This window comes from Malurus melanocephalus, unplaced genomic scaffold, assembly GCF_030028575.1.
Source record: "Malurus melanocephalus ecotype Western Australia unplaced genomic scaffold, MMel_1.1 scaffold_667, whole genome shotgun sequence".
Taxonomy (NCBI): domain Eukaryota; kingdom Metazoa; phylum Chordata; class Aves; order Passeriformes; family Maluridae; genus Malurus; species Malurus melanocephalus.
In genome coordinates, this window is record NW_026623899.1 from 1 (window position 1) to 17,104 (window position 17,104).

A 17,104-nucleotide genomic window follows, 5' to 3' on the forward strand; every position below is an offset into this window, starting at 1 on the left:
GAGGGTTGTAATTTATTTCTCATTCTCCTCCTCTGACTTTGTTAGTAATAAATTCACTTGATTATTTAAGTTGTACCTGTTTTGTCCATCAAGTGTTTTCCTCCCTGTTCCTTATCTCAACTCATGAACCTTTTTGTTAGTTTTTTTCCCCCCTTCGCTCTTCTCTACCCGGTGTGGTGGTGGGGGAGAGCGAATGAGCAGGTGTTGTGGGTGTCTGGCTTTTGGCCAGCATTCCAAACCGCAACAGTCCACGACTCCTCTGATATAAATTCTGTCCCATTCAGGTCTGTGGGCAGCCGATGAGACATCAAGGATTTCCCACTGAGGAGAGGGGACCAGCAATTATCCCAGGCTGACTCAAAACCAGGGAATCATGGAATCAGAGTGCTATGGGCTGGAAGAGACCACAAACACCATCTAATTCCACCAGGGCAGGGACATCTTCCATCAGAGCAGGGTGCTCAGAGCCTCGTTCAATCTGGCTTTGAACATTGCCAGGGATGGGACATCCACAGCTTCTCTGGGAAACCTGTGCCAGTGTCTCACACCCTCACAGGGAAGAATTTCTTTCTAAATCCTAAATCATGGCTTCCCCTCACCCTTTCCTGGCCTGATCACCTCTCACCCACCACATCCTGCTGCAGGAGCCACAGCTGGATCCTGAGACACCCAAATCCTCATTTTATTCCTCACAGTGCAGGTGAGACCCCACTGCAATTCACCATTCCCATCCCACAGAGCTCAAAACCGACCCCAGAGCAGCCACTGAGGCAGATGGGCTGGGGAAGCAAACACACCAGAAATGGAAAACCACATTTGGAGAGGCTGATGCAGAGGAGGAGCAGAAGTCCCTGTTGTCATGTGCTGAGTGGATGAAGGAACCAAGGGTTGTGTTTATTTAAGGTCACAGATGAAAACGGTCTTCAAAAACTATGGCAAGTCGGTGTGGGGATGATTTTGTGAAGCACCTGAGGAGGGCTGTGAGTAGTGGCAGGAGGGGAAAGGGCAGAGGAATTGGTACACAGGGCATGGAAAATGCAGGGGGGGAGCAGGCAAAGAGGGGGAGAGCTGGAATTATGCAGGGCACGGAGGCAAGGACGAGGAGTTTGAAGGAGATGCAGCAGAGAAAGGGGGAGTTAGGGAGTGCTTGTAAAAGGTGGGCTGGTCTTGGCAAAGGCAGAAGAGGATTTCAACAGCTCTGCTCTGACTGGGTATCAGGGTGGACAGAGAAAAAGAAGTTTTATTTAATAACTAATAAGCAACTAATCAGCCTGGATTTTTAGCAGTGCAGATTGAAAGGCAGAATTTAACCCCTTCCTTTGCTCTCTCCACACACTCAGGCTTTGATTCCTGTCACTGCTAGGAGCAGCTCTGGCATTTTATTCAGCTTTGCCATTCGTATTGAATTTTTCTTCCTCTGCCACGCATGTGGTAAATGTTTTCATTTCATCCTGGCTCAGAAATACTCAGAACTCACTCTGAGCTCTCTTACTCCAGCTCTGTGTCGCTGCAAATCCTTCAGTAGCGTTGTGCTTGCCCCCAGTTTTTAAGAGATGTAAATGAAAGAAGAGTCAAGCCTTGTATTTGGATCAGGAGGGCTGAATGCCTTTTAATAGAAGCATAATGAAASCATCAAGAGTTTTCATTCAATTAGACTTTTTCTCCCTCTGGCAAATGATTATAACACATTTATAGCGTAATGGGCAATTACTTTGTACTCCYTGTCTGTTGACATCCTATTAAGGCTGCATTTTCTGTCCCTAACAAAGAGATCAGATATAATTGTTAGGAACTACAAGGAATCCATAAGAACTACCAGAATACATTTAAACAGAATGAATATGGATCTGCAAGTGAAACACATTATGTGCAGTGGCAGATTCCTCCACTCCTTCCTGCTCTGGGGAAATCTCAATTACATATTCTTTTATTCCTTCATACATTAACTTTTCCTCTGGTGTCAAGAATGATCTTTGTGCTGAGTGGGTGTTGATTATACACCGAATTCTGTTCTTGTGAAGATGAGCCTGGGAGGTGCGATGGAGGCTGCAGAGACAAGTTTTGCCCCTGGAAGTTTTGCAGAGAAGTGTGCTGCTGGAGGCTTTTTAAACCTGCAGCAGGAGCCAGGGAAGGCAGGGCAGGAGCTGATGGAGCCTTTTCTTCGTGAAGCACAGTGGTGGTTGTAGCGATGCTGATGTTTTCCTTAGCTTGATGACATTTCTGACCCAGCCCTGAAGGACATGAACCTTCCTGCAGCACTCTTCCACCTTGGGGTGTCCTTCAGGCAGATGGGTTCACCTGAGTGGGTGCTGCTGGGGGCTGTGAGAACACACCTCTGAGAGCAGAGCACGGCCCTTGGGTGGGGGGAGTCAGAAGAGCTTCTCCAGGGGGACCTCAACAGGAGAAATCCCACAGATTCTCCCTTTGGAACAGCAGCCTGCAGGATCCACCCTGATCCCACACAAAAACTGCCTCTCAGCGCCAGTCTGGAGATCTCATGTGCATGAGAGCAATTCCCTTTTAATTAATCCTGCTCATCCAGCTGCAGGGCTCTGGTTAGGGATGCTGTTGGGTGAGAGGCCAGGAGGAATCTCCAAGGTGAATCACCCCTGGTCATGGTTATCACTGCAGGATGGCTCTGCCTGGAGATGGATTGTACCAGTGCTGGCTGTGGCAAACTTTGAGAAATGTGTGGGACATGCACAGCATTTTTCAGACTGTGGATCTACACCTGAGTGCTTCTCTCCCAGTCCTAGTGAGTTCCAGCTCTTTCCAGCTCCTGCTGACAGCAGCATGGCTGTCTCATCACTGACATATTAAAGGGTGACAAATTGTGAACACAAAGACCTTCTTCACCTGCTCAGTTTGTGCCCTTGATTTATCCTCTGTGATTATATATCCTGGGTGACAGCAGAAGCAATGCCACATCCTGGAATTTGGGAATCTTGAGCACACACCAGAAATTCCCACCTGGCCGTGGAAGAGAATCAGCTCACAGATCAAAAATCAGCACCTCTGGGGACAGAGGAGTCACCCAAAAAGAGCCATTTCTCAGATGTTCCACCCACGGGATCAGGGGAGTAGGACAGAGCTTGGTCTGTGACGACTTCCATGGCAGCAGGGTCCATGTCAGGACTATGGGAGGTCTGAAGAAAGTGGTGAAACCAGCAAGACAAAACCACTTAATCTGCAAAGACCATTTACAAGACTCTGAGAAGAAATTTTCTCACCATTATTGCCAGTTTTGGAGTTTGGAATTGCTTCTTTCCAGTTGCTTTTTTCTGAAATATTGACATGTGGGTGGATTTTTGTGCAAATTGGGTTGTTGCCTCTGCTGACCTCCAGAAACCTCTCAAGCAGTGGTGATTTATCACAAAGTCAGAGTTAAACTGATGACAGCCTTGGGGCCAAGAAGCAATTTGTGCATAAATCAGGCAGGAATGTGCCACTGGTTTAGGGCCACAACTTTTGGCTTCTACCCAGAGAACAGGGTAAAATATTGTCCTCAATGCCACCAAGTCCTCAGTGACACACAATGAAGATTTTAAACACACTGAAGGTGCAAATTTGACGCACTGGAGGTGTTGAAATGGTGTCAGTGTCAGAGATGGCACATGGGGACTGGCACACTCGCTGTGCTGGGAGTCCCTTTGAGCCTGAATCTGTCACCAAACTGTTTGTGATGCCAGGAGTGGGTTTTGGTGAAGTGGGGATCCCATCCCATGCCTTTCTCACGTTTCTGTGCATTTCTCTATAGATTAAGAGTGCAAACATCTGTGCTTCTGCCTCCTGTTGGCTCTTATCTCTTCTTCCCAAAGGTTTGAGAATTACTTTTTTTCATGTTCTACTTGAATCATCCATTTTGCACCCATCTGTCACAGATTTCATTTATAAGTCAATTATCTGTATTTTTCTGAAATTGAATACCTGTATGCCTTCTGTTTTCAGAGTGAATATGAATTTAATTATATTTTATTGTTGTTTAATAGCACCAGGGATGCGATGTTTGGAGGAAGCCTGAATTTTGATTCAAAATGTCAGGTCTTTTCCTGAATAGCTCCATCAGCTGGAGACCTTCCCCATCAGCTCTTTCATAAAGCAAAAGGAGACAAATGGGAAGAGAAGCTAAGTAGGAAAGAAAGAGATATTCCTTCCCTTGACCTAAAGCCTGGCAGAACACCTTTTCAATGCAGTGCATTATGTAGTGGTTTTCACTATTATGCATATATTTAGCAACAGCCACTCACCAACCTGCAAAGGGAGTAGGGTGGTGAAAGATGGAATTCAAGGGAGGAAAGAAACACCAGGGATGTTTTGTCTCTGCTTTTATATCTCGAAGATTGCACTGGAATATACATGAGAATATCTCTCCATTGTAGCRTGGGATTTCATAGCTTTTACTCCTTCAGCATCTCTCCATTAATGCACTTCCTGTGACATTTCTAACAAAAACCCACTTCAAACTGCCAGCAAGACCAATCCCAAAGCAGCTCTAATTACCAGCAAAGGTAAAAAGATGCACTGTAGTGCAATCAGGAATGCAGGGACCCATTAGAGAACATATCTTTAAACAGTCCTCATCCTCCAGCAGGACAAAGCATATCAGGAAAGTTGGATTTTGATCATCTGTTAGGCCGATTATTTCTGTTGGGTTCCTACTTTGCAATATTCTGCTTTACAAAGACCTTTCTGACATCTGAGTTCTTAGGAGCTGCTGGTGTTTAGTTTCTCTGGTTTAAAGACCTGCTTGGGGAAAGTATCTGTAAATGCCCATGGGTTGTCATTTTCTTTCAGCTCCCATCTGGTCAAAGGCAGCTCATTCTGAATACTGAAATTTTGGTATCAGAGAATAATTCACTGGGTTAAATAAAACCTTCAGGGAATGTTTGCTCTTCGTCATCATCCTTCACCACCACTCCTGACCTGCCAGAGTCCTTCTCCAATACCAGCATGAATTTCTGTGCAAGAGGATTGGAAATAGAGTTTGGACACAGAGGAGCTGGTGCAGATGGGACATGAGAGCCTGAGAACAAACACAGTGTGGCCTGAGATCAAACACAGGAGTCAGCCCTCAACCAGCCAGGCTCAGGGGGGAGCTGAAGCAGAGCCACGTGAAAAGTTGGCATTTATGGTGTCTCTTCACTGCATTCAGCACTGCACGTGTCATAGCAGATGAACATTCCTGAGAAAACACCAAAAGGAATAAACCAAGTGCTTCCCAGGGGCCTGCTATGGACCTTTTCTCCACTCCTGCACTGTCCAAATCTGAGTTGTGAGGAAAAGCCTCAGCTGAGCATCACACATCTCCCATGTTCAACAGCTCCGACTGACATTGTTYCTTCAAGGACATTTTTGTTTATATTAAAATAAAAGCCCAACTCATTTATGAGGTGTTCAGTCTCCTTTAAAGGCTTTYAGAAGCAAGATAGCTCAAGTTAATTCTGCCCTTGGCTCTGTGCTAATCCCAGTAATGAGACCATTTCCTTGGTTATCCACCAGTCATTGCAAGCTCTGTTTCAGAATGGAACTGAAAAAACTGAGTAGTCCATAACACTTGGTAGATGCAGCATTCAGAGCCCAACCTTTCCACAGGAAAAAAAAAAATTCCAAATTTATTTTTCTTTGTCAAAGTGATTATTGATTGGCTTAAGGCAAAGCTGGGGACTAACCATATGGGGATGTCTGTTATACGATTGGATTAGTGCTTGGATCTAACCCCACTCCAGCTCTATCTCCAGGATCAATAGGAGATGCTAAAGAATGATTAGCCTTGCAGCTGCATTGGATGTTGTGATTCTTCAGTCATACAGGGCAAAAAAAATTAAGATAAACTGATCAGGGGATTTAGAAAAATTATTATCATATAAAAAAACCGCAGTTTTATTACTGCCTATACTGGGAATATTCAACAGTAATCAGCCACACAGAAATATCAAATATAGATTCTTGTTTACTTCAACTTCCTGTTCCAACCTAGAAATGCAAAATTTTAAATGTTTTGGCTGTAACTTTGCTTATAAAAATTATCAGAGAATTAGAACAGGATAATTTCTTTCTTAAAAGGATGGAGATGCACTGATTTCACTCAAAACCACAAATTCATGAGGATATTATAAAGCTTCCCTTATATTCTTTCAAAAAATATATTACCTTGCCTTTATTCTGCTTTTAGAATACAGCACAGGGCTTTTCTGCTTTGGGATGAATGTGGAAAAATAGGGTTTAGTACAAAAGGACCCCCTACCTTCTAATACCAGAGATGGCTTGGGTTACTAATCCCTATTTCCAGGAGCAGATGCTGATTGTCCTATTAATCAAAGCAAATCATTAGGCATTAATTACACTTAGTAACAGAATAATTGCTTGGTTTACCTAAACTGTGGTAGGAATTTTTTTTTTTCTTTCTGAGCAGGATAAGCTTATTTAAATGATGTCACAAGCACACACACGAAACACAATGAAAGTAGAGCAGAATCTGGTTTGTTTTGCACATGCATGAGGTGAGCTGGTCTTGGAAACAGCRTCTGTGGGGCTAAGAAAAGATCAGTTCAGGGGTGTTCTGGCAGAAGGGATGATTGCTGAGATACAGGAGGAAATAGTCAATAAATTTTGTATCTTGATTGGTGAAAATGCTGGGAATTGTGTCTTTTTCTGCTTCAGCAGCTGAGATTTGAAGGCTGAGTGATCCAGTCCCTTACAGCATGGGATGGCGAGTGGCTCAAATGCATCCCCAGCATTAGAAAAATACCTTCCCATATCAAATAAAAGGAATAAAGACCCAGGAGCRTGGTCTAACACTGTATTACCATCTTTAGTGTGCTCTACTGATTATTTGCTGGGCAGAGGGGAGCCCCTTTCTGTCACTCTGGTGTTGTCACAAAAGGCTGATGTGACCAGATTCGTGCCCACAGTACCCACAGCAGCTCCAAGGGCGCAGAAAGGTGAGAGCTCCAGAATGAACACACTCCCTGGATTAAACATCCAAGGCAGGAGTGTTGGCTTTTCCTGCCAGCAGCTTTAGAAAGGCCTGGATAGAAAGACTGTGCTCCTGGTGAATTAAAAAAAAAAAAAAAAAACAAAAAAAACCACAATGTTTTCTCAACCAAATCTTAGAATTGCTTGCATCAGGTTTTCAACTGAAATTCCTGGAGCTAAAAGCTCAGCACAGCTTCACAGCATTTATTCCCAAAAAATGTTCTATGAATGTGACATTTCAGTGGCATAGGTGTTTGTTTTCAGTGGGAATCCTGGGGTGAGTCATGTTTGTGCATTATTAAGGTCATAATTCAGCTTTATCAGAATCATTACTTCATGTTCCAAGGATAAACCTTTATGTAAGAGACACTCAGCTTGCTTCCAGGAAAAGATTAATTGTACCCTGTTCAATCTTCAAACAACCAAAATATGCACCATTGCAACTGAAATTAAATCAAATGAATTGATTTWGCTTTTCCYCCTACTTGTTCAATCTCAYAAAARTATTGGAACAGGCTGCCCAGTGAAGTGGTGGAATCACCTTCCCTGGAAGTGTTCAAAAAATGTGTGGACCTTGTASCACATAAAAATAGCAATGATGGTGATAAAGCCATTATTAACATGTTAATTTTTACATCCTTTGAAAACAGTTACTGGGAGACTGTCCAGAGACATGCCCAGCTCTCCAGAGGTCACATAAAACAAATATMTTTAGAGATTCATCATTGACCTAAGTAAAATAAGACTGGTTGCAGAAAGGGTGACATGAAGTTTATAACTGTTCTAATTAGAAGTTTATTTCATGGCCCTAGCACATCAGGATGTTAATGCCCCATCCCTTGATGTGTACCAGGCTAAGTTAGATGGTRATTTCAATAACSTGGCCTAGTGAAAGGTRTGCCTGCCTTTGGCAGCGGTRTTAGACTCATCTTTAGGTCATTTTTAAGGTGCTTTCTAAACCAAGGCTTTCTGGGGTTCTGTTAGTGGCTTAAATTCATCAGCAGTTTATTTGGGCTCTGCACTGATTCCACCCTTTTCCATACCCACATGTGCTTCTGTGGAGCAGGGATTGTGCTGTTTCCATCTGCACACAGCTCTGCTTGTRCATCATCCTTGGTTTACGAAAACAAAGTTCTTGTGATCATAAGGACACAAACAGCCAGACCTGCCAGACACAGGAGCGTGTGAGTGGTGCTTATATCAGGCTGTAAGTACCAGCAAGAGGGACAAAGCTGAAAAGCAACACGTGCTTTGTCCTTGCCCTGYTTTCCGTGGCTCTGGAGTATCAGGAATGCGACCAGACTCGGTTAATACTTGACTTCTCCTTAAACAAACTCTTCATATGAAACAAATTTATCACATGATAAACATTGGYACTTGTGGACAGCTCTCTCAACACAATCATTTGTTGAGTTCAGAAGGTATCTCTGGCTGTCACAATGAGATGGAGAAGGCAGTGAAGGAAGTGAGCTCCGAGTTCAGGGGTTTGGCTCCATCCATTACACGAACCCCACCCCAGTGACAGGGGCATCTCCATTTGTGATGCTCCAAGTGTCCTTGCATTCCCAAGAGCATATCCAAGAAGCTGGCCAGCCACAAATCCTGTTCAGCAGCACACAAGCAGCTCGGCTGGAGCCATCCATTTTCACAGAGCCTGCAGGGCTGGAGCAGTGCCTGGATTAAGTGCAGCCCACTTCACAAACCAAGAGCGGCCGCKTTGGTGTGTTCAGGTCAGCACTGCAGAACAACGGGGCACGTTGTAAGCGAGCAGCAAATGAAAAGATACTTTATYCCTTGGTCAGGCCAGGCCAGTGTGGCAGTGCTGAGTGCCAGGGCTGGCACTCTGCACAACGGGGAAGTTACATAAGTGGGAGCACACAGACCCTCGRGCATTTCTGCACCAGGATTTTCATATTTCTTTGCTACTGTCCATCTCAGTAACGGTTTTACTTGCTGTGCCTCTACTTTGACATCTCCTCAGATCACTGCCCATCTATGCTGATGTAATCAGCCATTGAGRTCCTCACAATGAGCTGTAAAAGCAGTAGGAAAGCAGACGTCCCTGCCTAGCAGGATTTGGCCACGTCCTCAGAGTGGTGCCCAGCGCTCGCTGGAGCCAGAGCACAGCAGGGAGGAGACACTGAGGAGATAAAGCATTTGGGTCAAAGAACAGTGACTCAGCTGGAATTAACAGACCCATTTGGGGATCTATTTTCCCACCCAGTGTTCCTTCTTCACGCTTGATGATCCTGTTCTTTTCCTCATATCCTGCTTTCTTGCTTATTTTCTGTTTTCCCACTTGTTCTCCCCTGCTTGAACCTCTGTCTCAATGCCCCTGCCTTCACTTCGTGTCTGTCATTCTGCTCCAGATCTTACAACACAYGCAGGAACCAAGGCTGCATCTGGCCAAGTGACACTCTCAGTATCTTGAGTGCTGGCCAGCAGTGATACTGAAGGTGGCATAAGTAAGTTTAGTGGCACACATCTATTTTCCCCAAAATTAATTTTCTCTCCAAGAGAATGGATAAAAAATAAATTGGTAGCCTTAAACAGCAGCTCAAGCCTGCTTTCCTGCAGGTCTACTCTGACTTCAGTCCCATTGTTTAGGGAGAGCAGGTGACAGCAGCATATGACCCCGTGTTTTTCACAGTATCCTGYGCACATCTGTGACACTGCGTATAATTGTAATACAAACAGAATTACCAGGGATTAAGGTTTTGTTTCTGCTCCTACTAATAAACTCCAAAATCCCCATTGACTTTGCTGAAATAAAATCAGGCCTTAAGTGACCCACCACTGACATTTGCAGGGATCTTCCCGAACGCCGAGGCACCTTCGGTACGATGCGCTCGCCATATGGGCGGCCTCCTTTCYGCCTCCCACAGCAGCTGCCAGAAGCTGCAGTGCTGACTGGAGCAATGGCAATAAAAATATCCCCAACAGAGACAGTGTTTCTTGTAGGGAAAACAAGGCTGGTTTCCCAGGCCACTGACCTGGCATCTTGTTGCAGCCTGGAGTCCTTCATGCWGACCTGCACAGGAGTTATTGCTGCTGCATCCCCTCTTATAAGGAAACATGCCAAGGGCTGGAGATGTGTACCTGTGTCACAGATCCACCTTCCTCTGCTTGAATCCACCTCTGAAAGCACTGAAAYATGCAGACATTGATCAATCCTGCCAACAGTTTTACTACAATCTTTGGGTAAGCAGGAGAAATTGTGTTACATCTCAAGCACTAATTGTCAGTCTGTGATATTTTCCCCCCTACAACTTTTCCCTTCTTGCCRTTTGCCTCTCTCTCCCTCATCAGATTTGCTCTTTCATCATCTTCCCAGATGACAAGCACTTGAAAGGACATTCAACACTTTGAAAGCTGCTGTTTTTCAGATTTTATAAATTTCTCCCAGCTTAAGTTCCTGATGACAACTCTGCTCAGAGCACGGCTCGTCAGAAACATCGATCTAGTGGAAACCGCCTGGTTTGAATTTAGTGCACAATGCCTTCCTGAGATATTCTAACAAAATCTGGCCAATGAGAGAAATTCCATTYTATTTCCAGCCAGCACATTTTCCAAAGGCTTAGAACTTGTTTAAGGCTTTTTCCCTTCTGCAAATGCTATGAAATTAGTGGGAATTCTTTATCCTTTACTATTTTAGTTGATACCTTCTTTTTAATGGATTCTACACAGCTCAGAGTGACTGGTACTAAGAGRCACTGATCACATTTGATTTCCAGTCAAGTTGCTTAAAACTTTTAGGAAGCATTCAGCATTTTGTCATCCAGCCCTTCATTTTCTGCCAGTGTTTTTAAACTGTAAAATGTTTAAGGCCTGGGCTGTATCATTGTGTGTAAAACAATGAGGCCCTAAAGGAAGCTTTACCCTGTAGGTGCTCTAAAATAAATGGTAATTGCTACATGGTCTCCCAGCTATAACTACAGAATAATTCAGACACATCCTTGTTTTCACTGATGGGGAATGGGAAGGATTGCTCCCAAAACAAACTGTCAGGTGSTAACAGCAGTGATGTTTTCCCAGCTAGGACTATGTACACAAAGTGTAACCAGTTCTCACCTGCAGTGATTTAAAAATTCAGTGGATTTTTTGTTTAGGAGCAGTTGATTGCATAAAACTATGTTTTATTTTGTTTATTATTTTTAGTTTATTTTTTTACATGGCTCCTGAAATCTCAGCCACTTTTATAAATATTCAGCAGCAACTATTTTTTTGTTTTGCCAAGACCTCTGTCACACTGGTTATATTTTATAGCTCCACAGATCTACATTGCAAATACAGCACAATATATGATAAAATTTAACTAKCATTTTGTCATGTCAGTGAAGAGCTATTTTTGACTGCAATATTTAAAATTTTCTGTTCTCTCTTCCTATTTTTTTTTTCAATATAGAACCAAAGAATCATGGAATGATTTGGCTTGGAAGGAGTCTTAAAAGAAAATCTCGTTTCAACCCTCTGCCATGGGCAGGGACAGCTTCCCCTAGACCAGGCTGCTCCAAGTCCCATCCAACATGGCCTGGAACACTCCCAGGGATGATGAGTCCACAAATGTTCCAGGCACACAGGTACACAAACCAGTACCAGTGTTTRACCAGCCTTTGGGTAAAGAATTTCTTCCTAATATCTAATCTAAATCTACCCTCCTTCAGCTTAAGGCCACTCCTCCTTGTCCTATTATCACRTGCCCTTTTAGTATCCTGGTACATTAATTGAACTGGTATAAATGTATAAATATTACAATCCTCAATAACAGAGCTTTCTACACAAGGCCCAATGTTTCAGCTGGGGAAATTTCCTGTATAGTTAAATGTTRCTTGTGAAGATCATTAAGTTATAAAACTACATTGATGACAGTCTTACACATGGCAGAAACAGATGATAGAAGCACACACATATTTTAGTAACAACACTCAGGAACTTGTAGAGATCTAAATATTTCCATAGGACTACAAGCTTTCAGGAGATATGCTCAGCATAGAACTTTCGTCTTCCCTGCCTAAAAACCCAAAACAATAAAAACTGAAACAAATAAAAAACACCCACCAAGCCCCCAAAAAATCTTATCTGAAGTTGTTCTGCACAACTTAACAAGTATCAAAAATTTTACCAAGTCTGGATATAAGTAGATGGCAAATAATCCCATGGAATTAGCCTTATAAAAGTGGAGAGATGCATTTGCGKCTCCTAACTTCATTTTGTAATTTACAAAGACAATATATAAGCASTGGCTGTCAACTGTCAGTCTTGATATGATGATGATAACAGATAACTTCACTATTTCTGAAGCTCTGGAAGAAATCACTAAMCCAGCAGCACTCCCTTGTCAAAAGCATCACCATAACTGACAGAGTAATCCACAAAAGACAGAAAACAGAAATTCGAATCATTATTTTACTTTATGCCAATACTTGCAAATGATAAAAGCACTCTGCCCAGCCTTTGACAATCTACTTTATTCCAGTAGTGTCAGCTCAGATAAAACTCAACAGAGGAATCTGAAACATATACAGTATCCACTGCAGCATCCTTCTCTTTTTTTTTTTTCTTTTTTTCTTTTTTTTTGTTGAAAAGTGTTCTCTGATAAAATATTGACACTGCACTATGCGAGCTAGCTGTGATAAACATGCAGGGCAGCGTATGTTGCTGCCAGCCCTACACCACTGGGAACGTGGCATTTATACACCAAAAAAGACTTGTGCCTCAACCCTCTGACCCACAGCTGCTGTTGTGGATCATAGAGAATCCCAAGGTAATGCCAAGGAAATTTTGACAATGCAGAAATTTTTCTGCTTTGGAACATTTCTGTTCATTGTTATATTACTGGGGATTGTGAGATGCTCAGTGACTGAGATAATGCAGCAGCACTCGCCTAGGGAATATCTATAAATCCAGTGCAACACTAGACAAGTAATCCAAGTATCATATTGAKAAGCAACTAGAATATCTCAGCACTATTTAAAAGAAAGATCTGGAGAATTGATCTCTTCTGCCCGTCCAATTACCATATTTTTTAACAATTCTTAAAAAAGTTTAAACCACAATTGGTAATTTTTATATCACTGTTTACAAGTGATAAAGCAGAAGAATCTATCAACCTGGTTTTGTGTTCTGAATGCTTTCCCTGTGCTAGAAAAAAAAAGGCTATTTTTTGGAACCTGGAAGAGCACAACTTCAGGCAAAGTGAAACTTTACATGAAGTCATGACCTACTTCAAAGAACCAACTTCTTTTAARTGCTCTGGCTGGATGGCCAACCTGGATTTAAAAGCACCTCTGAAATCACATGGTGATTTTCATGAATTCTGTGATKTACATCTTTTTTTATCAGAACTCCACTGCTTTTTGGTCTCTGATGATGAGTTACAAGTATTAGGTCAAGAAAAATAAAATAACAAAAAAAAAATCTAAGAAGCCATGGCTGTGCATCACTCTCCTTCAACAAAACAGCAGCARTGGTGACACTGGGTCTGCACTGAGCGGAGGTTTAATAACTCACCACTAAGATCATGTTTTCCAAGAGCCCCTTCCAGTTGTGAGGGAGAAAAATAAATAAGCAGCTGCCTATGGTAACTCCTTCAATGCATGTAGCAGTGAGATACACRAGTGGTGGTGTTCATTCCTAAAGAAAAATTCACCTTGAAGAGTGTATTGTGTCTAGGGACATTTTTAAAGCCTATGTGGCACAATTTGGGATTGTGTGGTCCAGCTTGAGTAATGGCTAGAGTGCTTCAGAGGCTTGGCTTCTCCCCAAAATACATTGGAAGCAGCACTTCCAGGGGGGTTGTAATTGTTAAAAAACATTTTCCACCACTTTTTGCACATAACTTCTGGACAGGAGCCCTTTGCAGCTGTGGCCAACAACAAACCATGATCACAGTATGATGAATTTTGTGGAAATAGTTAAAACTTGCCACACATGTGCCTCGAGAAAAATGAAAGAGCAGCAAGAAACCATGCTTAGCTCAAGGCAGTCCTGCTTTGGCAGAAGGGAGCAGATAAGAACTGCAAGATCCAAACTGAATTTCAGACTGGGCTGTCAGTGTCCATGCTTCCCACCAGTCAAAGCAGCTGGTTCCCCACAAGCAAGAACTTTTTTTTACTTAGTCCTCTACTTCCTTCCCTGATTTTCCCCAACCCAGGTCTCAAAGGATTACAGAGAAAGTCCTGTGCTGTATGAAATAATTTTGTGGATGCTTTGTGGACTGTGGTATGATCCAGAAAATTAAATTCATGCTATTAAAATTGTTGCCCCTATTTCTCCTACATAACAGTGAACRTATTTTCCTGTTGCATGTGTCTAAACATTCTACTAACAAGGTAATGTCCACCTTTTGATAGTCCTTTCATACCTTTTGGCAGCATTGCTTGATTTGCATGAAACCAAACACAAGCTACCTATTATTGCTGAATTCAAATGACTCCTGAAAAGAAGAAAATYGGAGATCTAGCAAGGTGAGGGAAAATATTTACCTTTCCAAAGGTAACGTGTTGCATGTGCTAAAAAGAGCATCATCTTCACATCAAATCAAGCAAGGTACAGGATTCAAGAAACAACGTGCCAAGAGGCAATTTYTCAGCAAGATGTTAGCATCAGAACACAAAGTGATGTGTCTGGAAGCAGAACTGCTGAGCTGCAAACAACCTGGGTGTGAGTCAGAGAATATTAGGACAGTGTCTGTCCACCAGGAATACAGACTTGATTGCATGTGACTTGTGTCAACTCTGGAGACATCAAGAGCAGAACACAAAAGCAAGGCAACAGAGATATTTCTAAATGAGCCATTCAGCCTCTGAGGCAATGAATCTGGCAACAACTCAAGTTTCAGGAGRAAAAAAAGTCAACATTCCAGGTTTGTGTTCCACGGTTATATCCTTCATTCATTTTTCTCAGGCAAAAGGTCACCGAAACGTCATGTTTTAAATCATTAAAAGACACAATCAATCCCCTTTCAAACTAGTCCATAACTTTGAAACCAGAATCCAATTGCCTGTTCAGGCTCATTAGTGTCTTTGGATCCTAATGACCCACTCAGTTGCAGCAAATGAAAAACTAATCCTTGTTTTATGCCATTGGCCGAAAAGGATTAGCCAACTCTTGCTACCCCTGCAATCAGCCTTGCACTGGGGGGATTATGACCATCTAATACTGTAAGTCTACACATTCCAATCTGTTACAATATGTAGCACTTAAAGCTTATTTCCTTGAAATGCTTAAACGTATTAATGCTATAGTGTAAGATTGTTTTCTTAGGATGCAGTGATTCTCCTGCCCCTGCCCCCAAAGCCCGCATTAGCTCATGCAGGGATGCCCTATTACTTCCAATGTGAAGTTTTAATTGTGTTCATGGTCTTGAAATGAAAAATTAAAAATATTTATTTCTTTCCATTGGGCCTAGACTGGGGAGGTAACGATGCACAGAATTTCCATGGGGTTCAGTGCTGTAATTTAAGATGTAGTTAGAAATAAAGCCACTATTTCCATACAATGTTCTCTGATCTAGTCTGTGGGTTGCAACTCCCATTTTGTAYCACTTGCATCACTGCAGTTTTTCCAACCCAGAATTCTGATTGCTTTTGCTCTATTAGATATAAAATCACTGAGCAATTCAATGAGTCTGCAGTGTCCCAACAAACTTCTTTGTTTTCCTGAAAGTATTCACACAATGTTGCCATTGGCAATTTAGTGTGGTAAAGASACAATTTTAACACTCTCAGATGCACTATTCATACAGGTTTTCTGATATAAAATATAAATAACTCTTGTGGTTTTATCACTTTAAGTATTATAYGTAACAAAATTTGTCTTGCAGAGAKKTATRCTGGGCATATAAACTTTAGATAAATAGACTTGGACTGAAGCTACAAAAATTCTTAAATTCTGAATGCAAAACTTGATTTTTGAGTGGGACCAGTTTGCTGAATGTCTAATTTCCTTTCAAAAGTGGTGTCTTAAGGCATAAAGCATCAGTACATGATAATAAATCTTATATTCGATAACCACTAGAAATCGTTAGTCTTTACCTCATTATTTCTAAATTAATTTTTGGTGTCAATTTATACAACACTTGCTTATTAGCCAAATATCCCCAAGCATTTATAAACATGCTTTACACTTATGCATCAGTAAAATTATCAGTAAAATAGTAGATGGTGCGCCAGTCACAATGTTATATTACTTTACAAATCAAAGCAATTTATTGCAGGACAAGGCAAATGTGAAGAAATGTCCTCTGTGTTATTTCTGATCAGAAAAGTGACATTWCCATGTAACTATTATTTCTGTTGGAGAAAGCAAACTGAGACATCAGTGTCCTCCTCACCACAGCAGCAGGTAAGAGTGTAAACTTGATTRGTAAACTTCTTCAAACATTTTACTCAACAAATTCAAAAATTGGTTTATTCAGATATTACTATATTTCCTACAAGTTTGGTGACAAAATATTCATTATTAATATTTATTTAACTTAATGGAGCTTGGTASATTAGCTTTTACAAGCAATTTTTCAAGTGAAACAGTTTTCTGTCAAAAACTTCATAAAAAACTTAAGTGGAATAGTAAAGATATCTGGGATCTAAATAAACATTTGCCTTCTGGTTAGGATACTTYCACAAGAATCAAAGTCAAATCCCTGCCTTGCTTATTTAAGAGGGTTTTTTTGCTGTTAGYACCTTTGRGCTTGGTTGTGAGCCTGAACTCTGYTTTTCTTGGTGCACTCCAAGGAGATAATGAAAAGGCACAGCCCACCTCCATGGATTCACAGCACAAGTGCACAGTGTCACCATATTGCCACTTTGCTGACAGCTGCACTGCTTTTAGGGGATTACAGCTCCCAGCTGCCACTGCTGCTGGAGCTTCCTGGGCTCCAGCTCAGTTGTAGTCACTGTGTGATACCTGYAGTACCTGGCTTTTCCTCTCAAGCAACCCTTGTTACACTGACCAGAGAATCTCTCTCTACTCAGCTTTCAGGCTAAAACTGGGTGTAGCAGGTGAGTGTGTAAAAGGCAAACAAAAATTACGTCGGTCAGTGAGATACATACCAGTGCAAGCAATCCAGCAACACAACTGCTCTTGATTTTATAGGCAAAACAAGGGATCATTTTAGGTGGAATTTGAC